General features: G+C 48.1%; 1 protein-coding gene across 3 annotated transcripts in view; it reads right to left on the minus strand.

Annotated features, from left to right (window-relative positions):
- The window catches only part of SRGAP2 (SLIT-ROBO Rho GTPase activating protein 2), a 76,486-nt gene that overhangs the window by 58,995 nt on the left and 354 nt on the right, over nucleotides 1–17,137 (minus strand). The window lies entirely within an intron of this gene.

Genomic DNA, 17,137 nt, shown 5'->3' on the forward strand with positions numbered 1-17,137 from the left:
AGAGTTAAGATGCTGCCACTTCATTGGCAAAGCACCCAGACTTGCTATTTGGGAATGCCAGAGACCACGTACACTGCTCTGCACTGTTTGGTCTTACCAACAGATTACACTCATAGCTCGATTTCTCTCCTTAGAGAGCTACAGAAGTCCACCCAGCAGAGCTCCGTGGATACCTGGTGGCCATAAAGGTGAAGCAGCACACAGGGGCTGCCCAAGCATCGCTGCCCATCCCTACAGTGCCCCACAGCTGTGGGCAGAGCACTCTGCAGAAGCCCTCCCAGTTTAAGTGTCATTTACACACTCACATGGGGCACTTCACGCGGAGGAAAGCTAGGTGCATTTTTCACGTCAATAAAATCGCTGGAACAAGAGTGGCAATTAATGAGTTGTGTTTTAATCTCTGCAATAAAAGGAAAATCCTTGGGTGAATTATGTCATATACTTAGAGATACAAACAGAATGATTAATGCCGGCGTCTCATTTAATTTCACCTCAGGATTTCCTCCCCTCCCTCTCCTCTTTGGTAGCTAACAGATTAACATGCATAAATGATCAAGAAATAAATGAAGGGGAACAGAAAGGGACGCGTGAGTGCTTCGAGCAGCGAGCTCTGTATCAGCCCCTTCCAGCAGAGTGCCAACATCCAGCAGGAGCACGGCGATGGCTCCCAGTGCCACCAGCCCCTCCTCTCTCAACATTCTCAAGAGCCACCACGCAGAATCTCTCCTGCAGATAGGAAAGCAAAGGGGACGAGGTCCAGCTTAGCAACCAGCATGCAATGGCAGCAGACCCGCACCCACCTGTGCGCTGGAGGCCGAGTGGCACGGTGCCTGGGGACACGGCAGGCCAGCAGCCCCAGGGATGAGGGGACAGCACCATGGCGAGCGTCTGAGGGAGCTGCAGCCTGCACAGCACACAGCAGGATGGATGGACAGAAGGAGGGATGGACAGACGAGCCAATGCCATGAGTCAAGCACAGCCCAGTGGCAGCGCCAGCCCGCCTCCCACAGCCAGCTCTGGGGAGCCATTAATTAACCATGAGCGTTCCGGGAGAGGTGAATAATGAGCATCGTGGCAGATGAGTTCAGAGAGATCAAAAAGGCCCACGTGGTGACCCGGGCTGGCCGCAGGCACAAGGACAGGGCTGCTTCCCCGGGCACAGGAACCTGCTGCTATGGGGCCCACTGCTTCCAGTCTACGTCATGCACCCTTAAACCAGCACAAAACTTCACGGTGAACCCATCTTAACTGTTTACACCAGAAATCAAACAGGAGTGCTGCTCTTCATTCAACTTTAGCACGCCAAAAATGCAAAAGATGTCAGCCTAGCTTAAAACCTCTGAAGAAGGTTATAGAAAACGTTTTCCTCCAGTCTCTCTCTTGCTCAGTCCTTGCTCACAATCCTAAGTTTACCCAAAGAATGCCCAACAAAAGCAAGGGCAGCACGAGCAGGCGTCCCCAGTGCAATCACAGGACGTGGAAGAAATTCCCTTGGAGCCATAAATATTCAGCAGCATACATGAAGGACTGCCACGCAGAGGAGCTTGCATTTTGATCCACAGCACCTCTTGGAAGGATGCGAAACGAGTATCTGACAGAGCCTGCAGAGCATGAATTATGTGAATCATCGTTTTTCTGTCAGTTCTTTGTCAGCTGGAGCAACACCCATTCATCAGCACAGAATAGAGCAGGGCAGGAGCAAGGAGATGCTGGCTTTCCATACTCCTTCAGCACAAAGCTGGCACCAAAACTCACGTCCTCCTCATCTGGAACACGAAGAAGGTTCTACCTGCTATTATTATTATTATTACTTTTGTACAATTGCAAACTTTTGCAAAAAGAAGTTGAATACAAACCTTCACCTGTGAAGCTGCTCCCCTCTGTCCCCTGCTCCCCTCTGCAGAAACCCCTATAAGCCCAGAAAAAGCATTTTCCAACGATACACTGATGCAAGAGAGCAGACAGGTTGCACCTATTCATTAAGACAATCACAGGGAAATAAAATTAGGAGCGGAAGGAAAGAAAACAAAACCACAACACATTTCTGGCACATCTCTGAAGCTGAGCGTGGCAGATGAAGCCAGGTGCTCATCCAGATCCCAGCACCCATCACAGCATCAAACTGCTTTGTGCAATCACACATCCAGCTGCAAGAACACATCCTCCTGCAGCACAATGCTATCCTTCTGCTCCTGAGAAATCCCAAGGGCCCTTTTCCATCAGGCAGGTGGGACTGGGGCAGGGGGAAGGCAAGAGCACTGCTTTTCAAAGCCCAGACAGCTCAGCCATCAGCACAGAATCATTAATGTTGAAAAAGACCACAGAGGTGACCAAGTCCAACTGCTGGCCATCACCACCAACCATGGCCCTGTACCTGCAGCCCAAGGAGCTTAACACAACGCTCAGAAACAATTCAGACCCCAGAAAAATGAAGATTTATGATTTATTTAAACCATTCGGGCAGGAGGAAACCAAAGCACACGTAACCCATTCACTGTTGGGGCTGCAATGCTGGGTGTGACTTATTTACCCTTCTATTTGAAGCGGCAGCGATCTGCCAAGATGAACCACTGAAAAAGCCCCATAGAGCAGAAGCCAAAGTCAACACGGGGAGGCAGGAGCTCAGCCTTTGCCTTCAGCTCCTCTGCCAGCCCTCGTTAAAAGGAATGTTTATGTTGGTTCATTTACCAGGGAACTGAAAGAAGAAAAAAGAAACCCAACAAAAACCCATGCCCAATAAAATGACCAAACAAACAGCCCGGCACTGACATACTAGAAATAGCTGGAAGGTTGTGAAGTGCCAGCTGTTTCAGAGGCATGCCATGCTCCACGCCAGCGTGCACCCTGGTTCCACTTCCTCCATGGTACCTCGCCATCTTCCCTTCCCAAACAAACACACACCAAAAAAAGGACAAAAAGCAGAAAAGCACTGCTTTTGAATGACGGGGAGGAAGTGTCCCCGTGATGCTGTGCAGTGCTCAGCCCTGGTGCAGCAGCTGGGACCACAGCACAGATGATCCAAGCACCAGATGTGAGGCTCTTATGGGATACCCTTAAACACGAATCCTTGAGAACAACCTGTGTTAGGAAGGTCTGTAATGATAGCCCTTAACTGCCTTAGCAATACAGAGCAAGAATATCAATGCTGCAGTAAAAACTCCACTGAAAAAGTTGCATGTGTACCCTCCAGTAAACCCCACTGCTGGCAACACATACAGAACCCAGCTGCTGCCATCCATGAGCTGTGATCTACCAACATATTTCAGTTTCCTTCATTGCTCATTATACATTCACGTTATTAACATCAGAAACCCAGTAAGCAGACAAAGATGACACAGAAGAAGAGGGGAAAAGGTATTTCTTCTGGTTTTGAAGGTCAAAATTATATATATTAAATATATACCTAATACAAACGTATACAGACACATATATATAAACTGGATTTCGTACAATACATCGTGGAAGGAAATAACTGCCATGTTGTTTATGGTTTTATTCTACAACGTGGAGCTCCACAACTGCAACCTCACACGTGGTATTCACACTCATCATATACAGGAAAAGGGAAACAACGTTCAACAGGAGGAAAAGGAGCAAAACCACACAGAAAGCCTTACAAAATGAAGCTTCCAAGAAGCACTGACAGCGGTGAGCTGTCATCATGGAGAGGCATTCCCATGGGGAGGGAGGACTCATGCACCATTTAAAACCCAATGCTTTTGTGGGAACATCAGAATGAGATGAGGTGGAAAGCGAGCAGCGAGCAATTCCCACTTCCATGAGGCAGAAGGGTGATGTGCCACTGATTGGGACATTCTTGGGACACTTCTGACCCCTTCTTTTGCCATTGGGAAGCCAGCAGCACTCGGTATGGGATGAGCAACCTCATGAGAGCCAGGCACTGCACCCCACAGTGCAACCTGCACCCACACCGTTCAGACAAAGCACTCAGAGGAGCTGCAAAGAAACCCAACAGCTTAAAACAAACTGCCAGACAGAAACGACACCACATCATCTGTCAAATGTGATAGAAACAGCCAGAAAACCCCTCACTGCAGACGGACGATAGGAACCTCACACCCCTTTGGTGTCTGCTTACAGCTCTTTTTCTCTATTTCACCATCTCCCGATGAGTGCTGAGAGGAGGCACTGATACAGGAACTCCTCTGCAGCAATATTTCCCAGCTCATTTCACATTTCTTTATGCCATTTGCCCACGGACACTCAGCCAACGTCAGCTGAACTTCCCACTGCTCCCCAGTAACTGCCTCCAACCCGGAGCAAACTGTGACAGCTTTGTGTTTGTTCCTACATCTCCTTTTTATGGCACTGCAACATCTGCAGAGGATGCTGTAATTAAACGAAGGAATAACGTTAAGTTTTTTTTAAAGATATGGATGTGAGTCAGCTGGTTTGCCTGCAGAAAATGGATATACAGCAACTGAGTGAGTGTGGATGGTCTTCAGCAAGAGCAGACAGTCAGCAAACTTCAACCTGCACATTACTGCAACTGCAGAAGTGCTGTTTGGAGGAGGTTCTGCATTCTCAGCTTGCATGCCCAGCTCATCACCTCCTTCTAAACACAGCCAAGGAACTATTGCATTTGAAGGATGTCAAGCCAATCAATCTGAAGACAGGTGGATAAATACCAGCTTTCCACCTCACCGGACCTGAAAAACTCCATTTTTAGACTCAGTGCCACTGCAGCACACTTGTGTATCCTCTCAGACAACACACAGGGGGCCTGAAACAACACCACACAGTGCCCAGCAATGCAAGCAGCCTTCCTCAAACTCAGAAGCATGCTGAGGAAGGGACAGCAGTGCCAGGGGGACAAAGTGTTGCTCACCCAACACTTCACCCCCAGCGTTCATCCTTGCTGTGGCACACACAGTTGTTTCAAGTTGAACGCTGCGCTTTCCTTGATTTCACAACTGATTTTAAAACAGAACGAACAGAAGATCCTTTCCTCTAAAGGTTTCAGTTCCCTCTTCTCAAAAAGTTCAGCTGCTCCTGACGTGATGGGGTCCTGCCTCCAGCTGCAACCAGCAGCCATGGCATCACCCCTTGGGGTCTGATCCTCATAAACCATACCTGCACACCGACAGAAAGAAAATAGGACGTGAAATGGGTGGAAAGCCAGACCAAGATTTCACTCTAAACAAGTCAGAAAAAGGGCTGTTAAAACTATATTCAAATATCAAAACAGCATCCATGTTGAGGGAGGATCCGGATCGGTTATCAAGTGCCAGATACGTCACTTCAGCTCAATGCAGCAACGTTCAACACACGCACCATATGTGAAACCTGACTGTGAAAGCACCAGATCCACCCTGGAAGGTCTCCAGTGCTGGGAAGGGATCTGCTCCACTTGCTTCGCTGCTGGTTTCACTGCTAACACTTGGGAAGGTGAAGGGCAAAAAGCACTTCAGTGGCACATTGTGAAAAACACCACGCAGTTGTCAATCTACAGCTCCCACTAAGATTGAGGTTGCTATATAAACAACTAAGCACCCCTTGTGCCCCTCAGCCCCCCCAGCAATGCAGCAGCAGGTCACAACCTTCTGCTCGCACGCCTGAGCATCCTTCTGCAAACACTCATCAAGAAGGAATTGAGACAGATGTATTCAGAGTTCCCAGTTGTCTCCCCCTTGCAGGCTGTCACCTTCCAAGCACTCCATGGGGAAGACACATACGGTCTGCTGTACCCTCACAAGCGTTATCCCAGGGAAGAAGAATTTACAAACCTGCTTCAAAAGCCGTTTTCCCTCCTAACCTCCAGCAAAGAAAACGAGCAAGAGGTCTTTACCAAGAAGTGCAAGAGAGGAGCTCTGGCTCCGGGATGACAAACAGCTCACACAATGGCACAGAGGCCACGCAGCTCCATGGCTTCTCATTCCGGCTATTGTCAGCTAATAATAGAGCCGCAGACCCACACGGCCCAGCAGCAGCCGCCACATTGTGCACGCTCACTATCCACGTTTCCATCTGAGAGCTATTTAAAGTGTCAAACGAGCAAGTTTCCCTTTGAATGTCAGCTCAATACGGGAAGTGGAGGCTCGGGCAGCCCGTGCTGTTGCTGCATTCCCCAGGGCTGCCTGCTAGTTGTGCAGCACGGCGTTGCTCTTGCATAGAAGCAGAGGAAGCCACGGCCACGATGCTGCTCCCGCACGGCCATCAATGAGGCCTCTGGTTTTGGAGCATCCATGACATGTGCAGGGTCATTGAATAACCTGGGTGGGAAGGGAGACTGGACAGTGAATATCACCTCCGTTACTTGCTGGTGCACTCGCAGTAAGCCAGCAATTCAGTAATTTTCTATTGAGTTGCACAGAAGTGTTGGTGGAAGGACCAGAACACTGCGAAGCTGCTGGTTCAGTGCTGCTTTCCTGCTGATGAGGAGGACAGGCACTCAAGAAGCAGACAGCAGGAACCTCTGCATGTGTTCTGATCCACTCACACAGCAGGCAGGCACTGGGAGCACGCTGTCCCCCCGGGATACTGCTCACACCTCTCATCATGACTTACAGTTGTTTATGGGGAAACACCCCTATCCCAAAATAAAGCAACACATTCATGCTGTTTATTATAGACATTCAAGTTTGGGTTCAGAATTGATGCTGGAATATCAGCCTTTAAGAAGCCTGCCAGCTCCTTAGACCTCAGCAGTGCCATCACCACCCCAGCACTCTGTGCACACCTTGCCCTGCAGCCCAGCCCTCCCCTGTGACATTCCCATTGCCACAAACTGGGACTGCATTTGAAGCAGGATCAAAAAGAGATGGAGCTCAAGTCCTCCACGTTGACGTGAAACTGGCCTCTATCCAAATCCATTGACAGCAGTGAAGGTGAGAGTGAGCTCTGCTCGGTGCAGGCCCGCAGCAGGGAGCAGCTCTCATCCAGAGCCTGCAGAAAAAGCTGCATCTGGCAGAGCAAAAGAGCTCGAATTAAACCCAAATCACCCACGTGGAAGTGAACAGTAGGTGCACAAAACTATTAACTTAGGTAGTGAAAGAAATGCAGTCTGCACTATTCGTTTACTTAGCCTAACCACACCATTAACCAATTTGCCATCAGTAATAATAGACATCCTCACCATCACCACGATGCAGAATATCCACTCTGTAGAATGTGTCAGTGTGAGCAGCATAACCTCAAACCAAGCTAAGGCATGTAGAAATTGACATCACCATGGAGCCAGGCATCCAAATTGTCAGTCCACCCTAACTACTGATGTGGCCAAGTGCATTTCTCCTCACCCTCCATATACTTCTCTCCTTCCCTGGATGTGAATGATTGCTTTGTAGCTGTGCCTGTTCCAGACCCAGCTGATATGGAGAAAGCATTTGGATGGCTCAGCAGCAGCTGGGAGCCCCAGTGCTCAGCTGGGAAGGGCTGAAGAGTGTGCTTCAGCAGGGAGTGCTCACAGCTGCAGGGAAGTGCCCACCGAGCCCCTGTGCAAGAGGCAGGGGGTGAGCATCTCTGCCTGTGTTCTCTACTTGCCCACCTTTTTTGGCACTTTAAAGGTTTAGAAGTTGTAAAGCTCATCTGACATTCAGGACTGTCAATCCAGCATCTCTGCCAGCACTGAGGTTCACATAAGCCCTTAACTCCTAAAAATAAATCATAAAGGAAACATTCATTCAGACTCATTCTCACTGGAGCAAGAACAACTTTAGAGAAACAAAACAAAACAAAAAAACCAAACAAAAAAACAGCACTGGCATTTAAAAATAGCAAACCTGTTTGTTTGCATTCCAAAATTTCAGTGGAGCATCTATTTCCTACTGATCACCCAGACATCTTCCCAAAGGCAGAAGCCAGGGAAGAAGGAAAAAAGAGCAAAAGGAGCCAAGAGAAGGGCTCTGAATGCTGTCTGAATGCACTTCAGCTGCGTGCCAATGCAACTCAGTACTGCACAGTGTGCCTCACTCACAGGATTGCTTTTGACTGCTCAGAGCTGGAAGAAGAGAGCGGAGGAGCAGAGGAAGGAGCAGCTGCACAGCTGTGCAGGAATACCCTGAGCAACGTCTCCAACCACGCAGGCTGCACTGCCAGACTGAAAGGAGAACAAAACCACGACCCAAATTCTCTCAATGCGTTTCAAGATCTGTAACAGAATCCCATAAATCTCAGCAGGGACCTTGTTTTAAGGTCATGTTGAGTAATTGGCTGCCCCCTTTAATCTCTGTACCTCCTCTTGGTCTGCTCCGTACACAGCGCTGCTCTTCTGCTTCTTCTGGATCTCTGATGTTAGAGATGCTGCCCGAGACCCCAAGCAGCATAGTGACATGAAGCAACCCTGCCACCACCACGTCAGGCTGCCTGAATACTGAGCTTATTAAAAAAAAACATGTCAATGGACTCCTTCCTGCATGTACATGCAGCTTTCACCCTCTGCCTGCACATTTCCATGTAGCATCTCAAAGCAATTGAAAGAAGCATCGCTCTTTTGGAATTGATAAATGTGTTTAAATACTCGACATATAAATATCTTAGCAAGCACAACTGTGGATCTTTCACAGGATCCAGAATCCCTAACGAAAGGTAACAGCAAACCAACAGAGCTTTCATCCCGACCACAGCAGCCGGTCCTTCTCCTCTGGGTTTGGAGGAGGGTGTGCCACGAGGAACTATTTGCATGAATCCTAATCAGAAAACCACGGGGACGATGCTAGGGAGCTGGAAAAGGCAACTGAGTATGGAGAAAATTACAGCTGCTCTGCCAGCTTACAGCAAGTACTCATTACAGAGCTTCGCCACTTACAGATGCTGCTCTTGGAGGAACCCACAGCAGCAGGACAGCACAGCAGCCTTGCAGGCTCCTCATGCTGGGTCTGGCGAGCACCAGCTCCTTCCCATGACACCGACACTGCCTTGCTCCCTCGAGGACCACAGCACTGTGATGTTCCTGCCATGGGTGCTCCCTCAGACCCAGCCAGGAATTCATCACCCACTGCTTTCAACACATAAAAGACGAATCCACTGATAGGGATTTTCCACCTAGCCCAGCTCCAGGTTTACTGCTTCAGCTTCCCTTGGTTTATATGCGAGGCCAAAACCCCCACCCCCCCCCGGGGCACTCATAGACACAGTTTCTGGGGAGAGAGAGAGAGATGAAAGGCATTTCAGCAGAAGAGGGATGTACCAAGCTCCTTGCAGCTATTAGGTTCGTTCTGATGGATGTAGGGGGGAAGAGATAATTTGATTTAAAGCAGGGAACCCTCTGATTAACCACAAACTACTAATGCCCCAGCTTTGATTAAAGCAATACACAGTTAAGCTTCTGCCAGCAGCTGTGTGCTGCCTGCCCTCCTCGCTTCTCCTTTCTATAGCACAACTCAAGGAAGAGCCAAAAAAGAAAAAAATAAAAAGAGGTAAAGAAAACACAACACAAATAGAAACGAAACAGAACAAGAAGTATCCAGATCTTTCAGACATTCAGCTCCAGGGGGAAAACTCAAGAGCACATTTTCATTCATAGCAAGTTAAGTTTCCATGCAAACATCATTACGATATCCTGTGACCTTTGCAAGGCTGCAATTGTTCCTCCCTTTACAGAGCACAGAAACTCATCCCCCCTCCCTTTTCAGCTGCACACTTGTGGGCTGACTCCTGGCAGCATCCCTGCTGGTGTTTCAGCATCCTCCTGCAGTGCTATGGGTCACTCCTGCAGCACGATACGGGAACCAGCACAACCAGCAGCACAGATATTGGCAGTGCACTGATTTGGGGGGAGGTTAAATGGGATGAAGCAGGCCTCTCTTTTCACCAGATGGAAAGAACACAAAGCAAGGAAGAGTTATTTTCATTAAGGAGACCAAAGAAAGAACAGGCTCCTTTCCAAAACCACTTCATAGAGATTCATTTATTAAGTTTCTGAATAGCTGGTTATCGAACGCAGGGGAAAAGCCTCTGTGGTGCTGCTCAGAGCTCTGTGCTCATACAGTTCATAAAGTATTTAGTGCATTCTGCTTTGTCACTGCTATTCCTTAATACGTCCACTTAATCAAAAGGAAGCTTCCCTTTTTCACTGCACTGCTGCTTGGGTACGGGTTCTCTATGCTGAGCTTTCCAAGCACTTCATTTCCATGACTGTCCCCGTGCTGGGAAGCACTGCTGTTCCCATTCTAAAAACGCAGGCATGATTTTTCTCTTATGGCCCACAGACCCGAATTTCCATCTACTGAAGATAAAACAAATAAAACACAACTCCATCACTGCCTATGTCAAATGCTGCAGTCAGGAGAGAGCTCCTCCCAGGAGCCGTGTTTCATTAAACATCACGCTGCGTGGCCCAGTTCTGCTCTGCAGGCAGATGATATCCAAGAAGCAGTTTTCTAGACAGCTTCATTTCGGGTTACTGATCATCATCTCAATGGTTATTCATGGTGCCACCAACAGCTTTAGGAGAAGTGAACTTGTCGCAGTCGGGATTTCCCAGTAAGGCACTTAAAGGGCCCTCCCCAGTCAATGGGGATGGGGGGAGGGCAGCAAGAGCACCATCCCAGTGTGAGCCAGCATCAAGAAAAGCATCGTGTGGAATTGCCCACAATGCCTACCTTCATAAATTAAATGCTAACACCTCGGAGCATCCTCAGGGACACGGCACTGATTTATGCCACTGTATCTCAAACTCACTCAACAGGCATCTTAAATAGGGCTAGGGCAAGGACGTGGGGCTGGGAGGGCTGGCTCATGCAAGCTGCCCTCCTCCCCACAGCTTCTCCCAGCTCAGCCCCCAGCACAGCATGCAGGGCTGTGCTTCACTGCAGCAAGATCCAAGCACCCTCTGAACTGAACAGGCGATGATGAAAAGATCAGCATTCCTCACTACAGCATCACTGATGCCTTCAAGAGCTATGGAAACCACGTGGGGATGGGGAATGTGAGCATGAGGAGCGGTGCGAGGGCTCCTCCTCAGCCTCTCCTTCCTCAGTTACTGCTGCATTCAAGGCTGGGCTGAGGAAAGCAGATCCGATTACCCGGCACAGTTCTCCTGACAAAAAACACAGCAATCACACGGAAATATTTCGGCTGATGGAGCTTGTTCAGAGCACAGCTCAGCAGTTCCAGGTCTGGCAGAAACAAAACCTGCCTTCCTCCAAGAAGCACTACAGAACATCCTTAAAGCAGGACAGGACAGCTACCCAAACACAGCCAAGGACTAATTCCTGGGCAACAACTGCCTTATGTTCAGTAGATCCAGACTACAAGCACTCCCCATCGATGAATCACGCAGCCCCATGGCTGACATCTGAAGGAAAACCTTTACCCAATGACAGCAGTACAAAAACAAACAAAAAAGCCTTCCCTACTTAAAAGGATGGAAGCCAAGAAGCTCTTCCTGGAAAGTCCTGCAATAAAAAACAATCTCCAAACGAGAGGGGCTGACCAAATTACCGCGCTGCAGCACTTCTCTACTGTACAAAAAAAGAAAAGAATAATCCCCTCCTGGTTTATAGTTAATCTGTTTATTTGGCTCCTTCTCAAGAGCCAAAAAGGCCGGGAGCTGCTTCTGGGCCTCCAGATAAGTCGGCTCTGAGCCTGGTTCAGCTGGTAGCACAGACAGAAACGCATGCAGAAGTTTTGTGGCTTTCTGACAGCACCCAGAGCTATGAATTTAGGCACCACGTTGGCCAACACATGGACAGAAAGTGTCTGAGGATTAAAAAAAGAAAGCTTTTTACCAGGACAGAGGAAAACCCTGCGAGCATTTTGCGACTCCTTTCACATCCAGAACTGCAAAGGAAGTGCTTTATTTATTTATTTGTCAATTCCCAACCCCTAAGCTTTTTTTTTTTTTTTCCCTTTCCAAGCAGTGATTAACTCTCAGGGAACCAACTGCAAGGAAAGTGACCGGGTCAGAAGCTCTGGAGATTCACAGTAGTAGTTATTTTGATGGCAAGAAATAACATTTGACATGGCTCAGATCCATGCGTGGCATCTACTTGGGAAAACACATTAGCTGAGCTTCCCTGGCTGTCATTCTACGTTGTACATTCGTGGACTTTTGCACTCAGTGCAGGAGTTTCACTGACCACTATGCAAACCTCCCAAAAACAGCACTGAGTTGTGCCTCTGTAACCTCACTGTTCACGAAGAGGAGAAAGGAAGGAGAAATACAGATGGATGCTAACTATGGAGCAACTGCAAAGTCAGGATCCATTCTTCCATCTTCTCACACGCTGCTGTCTGTTGGCAGAGCAATGAGCCCATCTCCAACTGTTGGGAATAAGCATTCCCATGGTGCTGCAGAAGCACAGAAATTCTCAAGAAAGCATCCAGATCTGCAAAAGTCATGCAAAGAAATGAACTACATAAAGCAATAAGCACATAAACTGAGCATGGTGGAACAAAAGCTGCTCAGAAGTTCAAACATCCTTTCCACCTCAAAGGGTTGGACTTCTCACTCTTTGTAAAGACAACTGGAAGATGATCAGGCAAATAACTTCTTCCAAGTGAATTCCGAAATAGGGCAGAACTACTGCATGTTAAGAAATAGAAAAGAGAAGACTTTCAACTAAAAGGAAAAGATCCCTAAGCGTACCCTTACCACAGAAGGAACCATTTAGAGTTAAGGAGAAATGGAGTGGGGCTCTTGCAGTTGGAAGTAGGGGAGATGGTTGGCTACCAGCAGTAGATTTTTAATAGCAGCCCCTCCTGGAGTTGCACTGACAATTCCTTCTGCTTTTAGAAGGAACTGCAATGCCTCGGGGTCAGCTCCAGCCCGTCGCCTTGCACTTGGATTTGCAACAGAGACCCAACCACAGATTTGGGAAATGGAAAGGAAAGCAGGAAGAAAGAGCATTCTTGCACCTCTTTGTTGCCTCGTTAATAATCCATCAGTAGGAGCTGTGCATGAGACAAAGAAGAACAAACTATGGCTGCAACATCAAACCCATTGCCCAGCAGCCCCTTCCCCCTCCTGGCAGCCCAGCACCCGGGGGATTAGCACTATCAGGAACTGCTCAGAAACAGATGATCCCGAAGCAGTTCCATAGGCAGAGTTTGGAGCAAGTCATTGTTGCACACAACTGGAATCACTTACACACACAGAGCAGTGATTAACTGCAAAAACCCCTTAAAAGGTAGTTTTACATTCTAAATGTACATGGTAATCCAATATACACAAAGTCAACATTTAAAAATACTCCACTGAACCACACCAGGGTGTGTGTTTGGAAAAGGCAAGAGGAGTAACACTGCATGACCTAACAGACTGCACTGGAAGGCACCTTGCCTACAGAGCACCAACCTCCACCTCCCAGGTGCACAGGTTGCAACAAGATGAGTTAGAGATTTGAGCTGATGTACCCAGAAATCAAGAGACAGCTCTACAAACGGCTTCTTCCTATGCAAGCACTGCACGGAGAGCACGAGCGAAAAAGAAATCCTGGCTTGTTTAAAGCAGCACGGTACCCAGCCCCACTTACCAGGCTGTGACCCCACACTCTCCCATAGAGAGGAGCACAGCTGAGCCCATTGGAGCCCCCCAGGACCAAGCACTGCCTGGGGTTGTCCTGATGGCCAGAAGATGTGGCTTTCAATCACAATCACTAGGGACAAAAGATCACCACCAGTTCTGCACAGCAGAGCTCCCACGAGCTCATGGATGGCCTGGGAACTTGTAGGGGAATGGCTTTTTTAGTTTTGCTTCTTTTTGTTGCTTTATTGCTTGAAATGAGAAGTGTGCTTGCCTGAGGAATTGAACCTTACCTGATCTTAGTGCCTGATGCTGTGGTTGGCAACCCTGCCCACAACAGGGTGCTGGATCCCTTCCAACCCAAGCCTTCCTTCCTATGATCAAATACACCACCAGAGCAGAAAAAAAGAACCAACCTGAAATGGATCAGCAATCTGGGGGTGATTAAAAGACATTTTCAGACATCAGAGCAGCACCCGGGGAATCCCTCCTCTCCACTCCTCTCCCAGCCAGGATGCACAGAGCAGACTCCCCCCAACTCCAACATAATGAACCCCACTATTCCCCCCAGACCCAGGGACTGCTGCAAGAAGTGCAGGTGCTGCAAGATGCCTTTGTCAGCACTGCTGAAAGACAGGAGCAGCTCATGCACTCACAGTGTGTAAAAAATAATAATAATAAAAAAATCAGTATTAAATTTCTGTAGCCCAAACCATGAAGCTATTTACTGGAGCTTTATACAAACTAATTAAATATAATGCTCCCATGGGACACGAGCAGAAAGAAATGAAGAATTAAGAGATAAATCATTGGATTTTCTTTCCTCAGCAAATGTACTCTCCAATTTAATACATGAAACTGAAAATCAGTCTGACAGCCCTCGGTCAGGCACAGAGAGGCAGAGTCCAAATCACACAGAACTCTGCACAGCATAAATTCATTATCTCTGCCTTACCACAACTTGCGGAAAGGAATTGGGAGAGACAATCCAGACAAGGGGATGAGCTCGAGATATCAAAGGCTCCATATGGGGAGCACAGAATCTCACTTTCCAGCTTCACAGAACTCACAATCTCTGTGAGCACATGGTACAGGAGCGTATCAAAGCAGCACTTCCCTCCCCTGCTGACCCCATGTCATCTTGTCAAGAGAATTCCTGCCGTGTGACACAGCCATTTCATAGTTTTTTCCCCTCAAAGCAGAGATCTCAGTGAGCTTTCACGAGGAGCACAGCCACACTCCCCCTCAGCCCCACGCTGCAGAGCATGCCTGCAAGCACTTCAACACAAAAGATCTGCGCAGGCTGCACCCAGCTCGGTCCAGCAGCCCCCCCCAGGGGGGATGCTGCACTGGTACCCACAGCCCACAAAGGCATCACGCCTTCCCTGTCCCCAAGTAGGAAGTTTTATAGGGAAGAGGTCAACCTTTCCCATCTCCAGAAGCTCATCTCCAGCTAACACCACTAGCTGCATGCAGAAACCACAGGAAAAATCTCACCCCAGAAAGCAGAGCTGGCTGTTGGAAGAAGACCACACCTGCAACTCAAGAGCGAGCAGAAGTCTCCTCCATCAGCATCCTGCCCCCCCTAATCAGAACACCATCCCCCCACCCATCAGCATCCCATTCCCTCCCATACACTTTTCACACACACAAAAAAATAAAAATTACCAAGTTAATTTAGCAACAGAAAACCAGAAAGCGTTGTGTAAATGATCTATTAGCCATAAACCAATATCATCCTGTAAGCAGTCGTTGATTAACTTAAGACTATTAAATTTTTAAACAAAGCTCAATCATTCTATCAGTAATAATTTAAAGCGTTTGAGTACGTTAGTGGATAAATGCTTTTAAATGGAGCCTCTAAACACAGCTCCAATGCAGAGCCAGAACACAGTAAATACCAGCACAGAACATCCCAGAGGTGAGGAGCATCTGGTGAGGTGAAGAGCAGCCAATGCCACACAGTGCACCAGCACCCAACTTGTCCCACTCCCACCCTGACAGCTCCACAACAGAGAAGATGCTGAACATCCCATCATCTCTGTAAGCACCATTTCCACTCTGTTCCTTCAGCAGAGTGCGAACAGCACCAGGACACACCAGTTCTGATGGATGCTTCATGACTGGGCAGCACCACACGAGAGCATCTGCTCAGCACCAGCTCATGTTCCCACTGCAGCAGAGCCCAGCACCCTCCTGCACTACAAGCTGAAGAGGTCTTCCCACTCTGATGCTGCCAGATCGCTATCTGACCTGAAATCAAAGCACCCGAGGTGTAAGGCAAGCCTCACCATGTGGGAACAGGAGCCCAGAGCTGCCCAGAGCATGGGGATGCAGCTGGGGCAGCACTGCAGCGTGCAGGAGCTGACCCAAGCTCTGGCACCAATGGTCTCTGCAGACAGAGGGCTCCTCCCAGCTCTGCTCATCCTGTTGGTCTCCTTTTTGGTAAAGGGAAAGGTGGTTTTGCTTTTCCAACACATGAAGAAATGGGGTTCTCAAACCCCGTTGGTCATTGTGGCCCTTTTGCACGTCACAGTCAGTATGTATTTAGTTTAATCCCAAATACTGCATTTACCAACCACCACATCCATTTCAGTGGCATAAATAACAGAAGAACACGCAACACGCTGCCTCTAATTCCCATTTCCATCAACAATGATGAGAAAACAGGAACAGAAACTCAACCAGTAAAAAAGAAACCCATCCTTCTCCATTTCTAACTTCAGGAATCCAATTAAAAAAAAAAAAAACCCACAAAATAAACTCTTACCCAGCTCTACACTTGCTCAGTTATGTGGATTTCTTAAAAACAAAGATGCCCAAATTCCTTTCAGGTAAGTGCTGGGGTCAGGGTGGGACACACAAAGATGCTTCAATGCTCCTCAGTCAGCACACACCCCCCAGGAGGAAAAAAACAGCTCAGTGCATAATTGCACAATATTTTAATTGTCAGTTTCAATCTGGGTTTCCTACTCAGATTTAAGTCACATTTTTTTTTTCCTTTTTTCACTCCCATTGATTTCAGCCCTGCCCGAAGGCCAGGCTACGAGCACACCAAGCAAGTTTTAACCAATTAGATAAACCTCTAACCCTCGTAGCTCCCCAACAGCCACGCATCGAGCCAAGCACGAGCAATCACTATTGCCTCTAATAAGTGTTCTATTGAAAACTTTGCAGAAACAAGAAGCTAAGCAGACATTTCACCATCTTTCTTCTTCTTCTTTTTTTTTCCTTTGGCACATGATAGCCTGAAGCCCAGCCAGCTGAATTCTGCAGAAGATTTGCACAATCATTGCAAATCTGCCTCTGCTGCTTGATTACCTTCCCCGCAATGATATTGGAATAACATTGGAGCATCAGCCTTGTTCAGCTCTGTATGCATGCAACTGTCTGCGTGTGCATGCACACACTGCAACCTTGAGGCGTTGCACTCAAGAGCACAGGGAGGAAAGCAGGCAGCAATGTGAGGGGCTGACCAAGAGCAAAACCCCGAATAATGGAACTTTCCAGCACAAACTGCCTTCCAGGGACCCTCTGCGAGGTCCCAGTTACTGCTGGCTGAAATAGGCTCTTCGGACACTGCCCAGATTTTGTAAAGATTCCTGCGATGGGAGGATTAAAAAGCAATTAACTGGCTCTCATATTTCAAATGCAAAGCCCTATTTCAGAACAGCAGGCTGAAAACGCAGATCTCTCCGAACTCAAAGATCT

The sequence above is a fragment of the Cyrtonyx montezumae genome, unplaced genomic scaffold (assembly GCF_038088225.1).
Source record: "Cyrtonyx montezumae isolate F1298 unplaced genomic scaffold, pur_monq_1.0 scaffold_26, whole genome shotgun sequence".
In the NCBI taxonomy this organism is placed as follows: domain Eukaryota; kingdom Metazoa; phylum Chordata; class Aves; order Galliformes; family Odontophoridae; genus Cyrtonyx; species Cyrtonyx montezumae.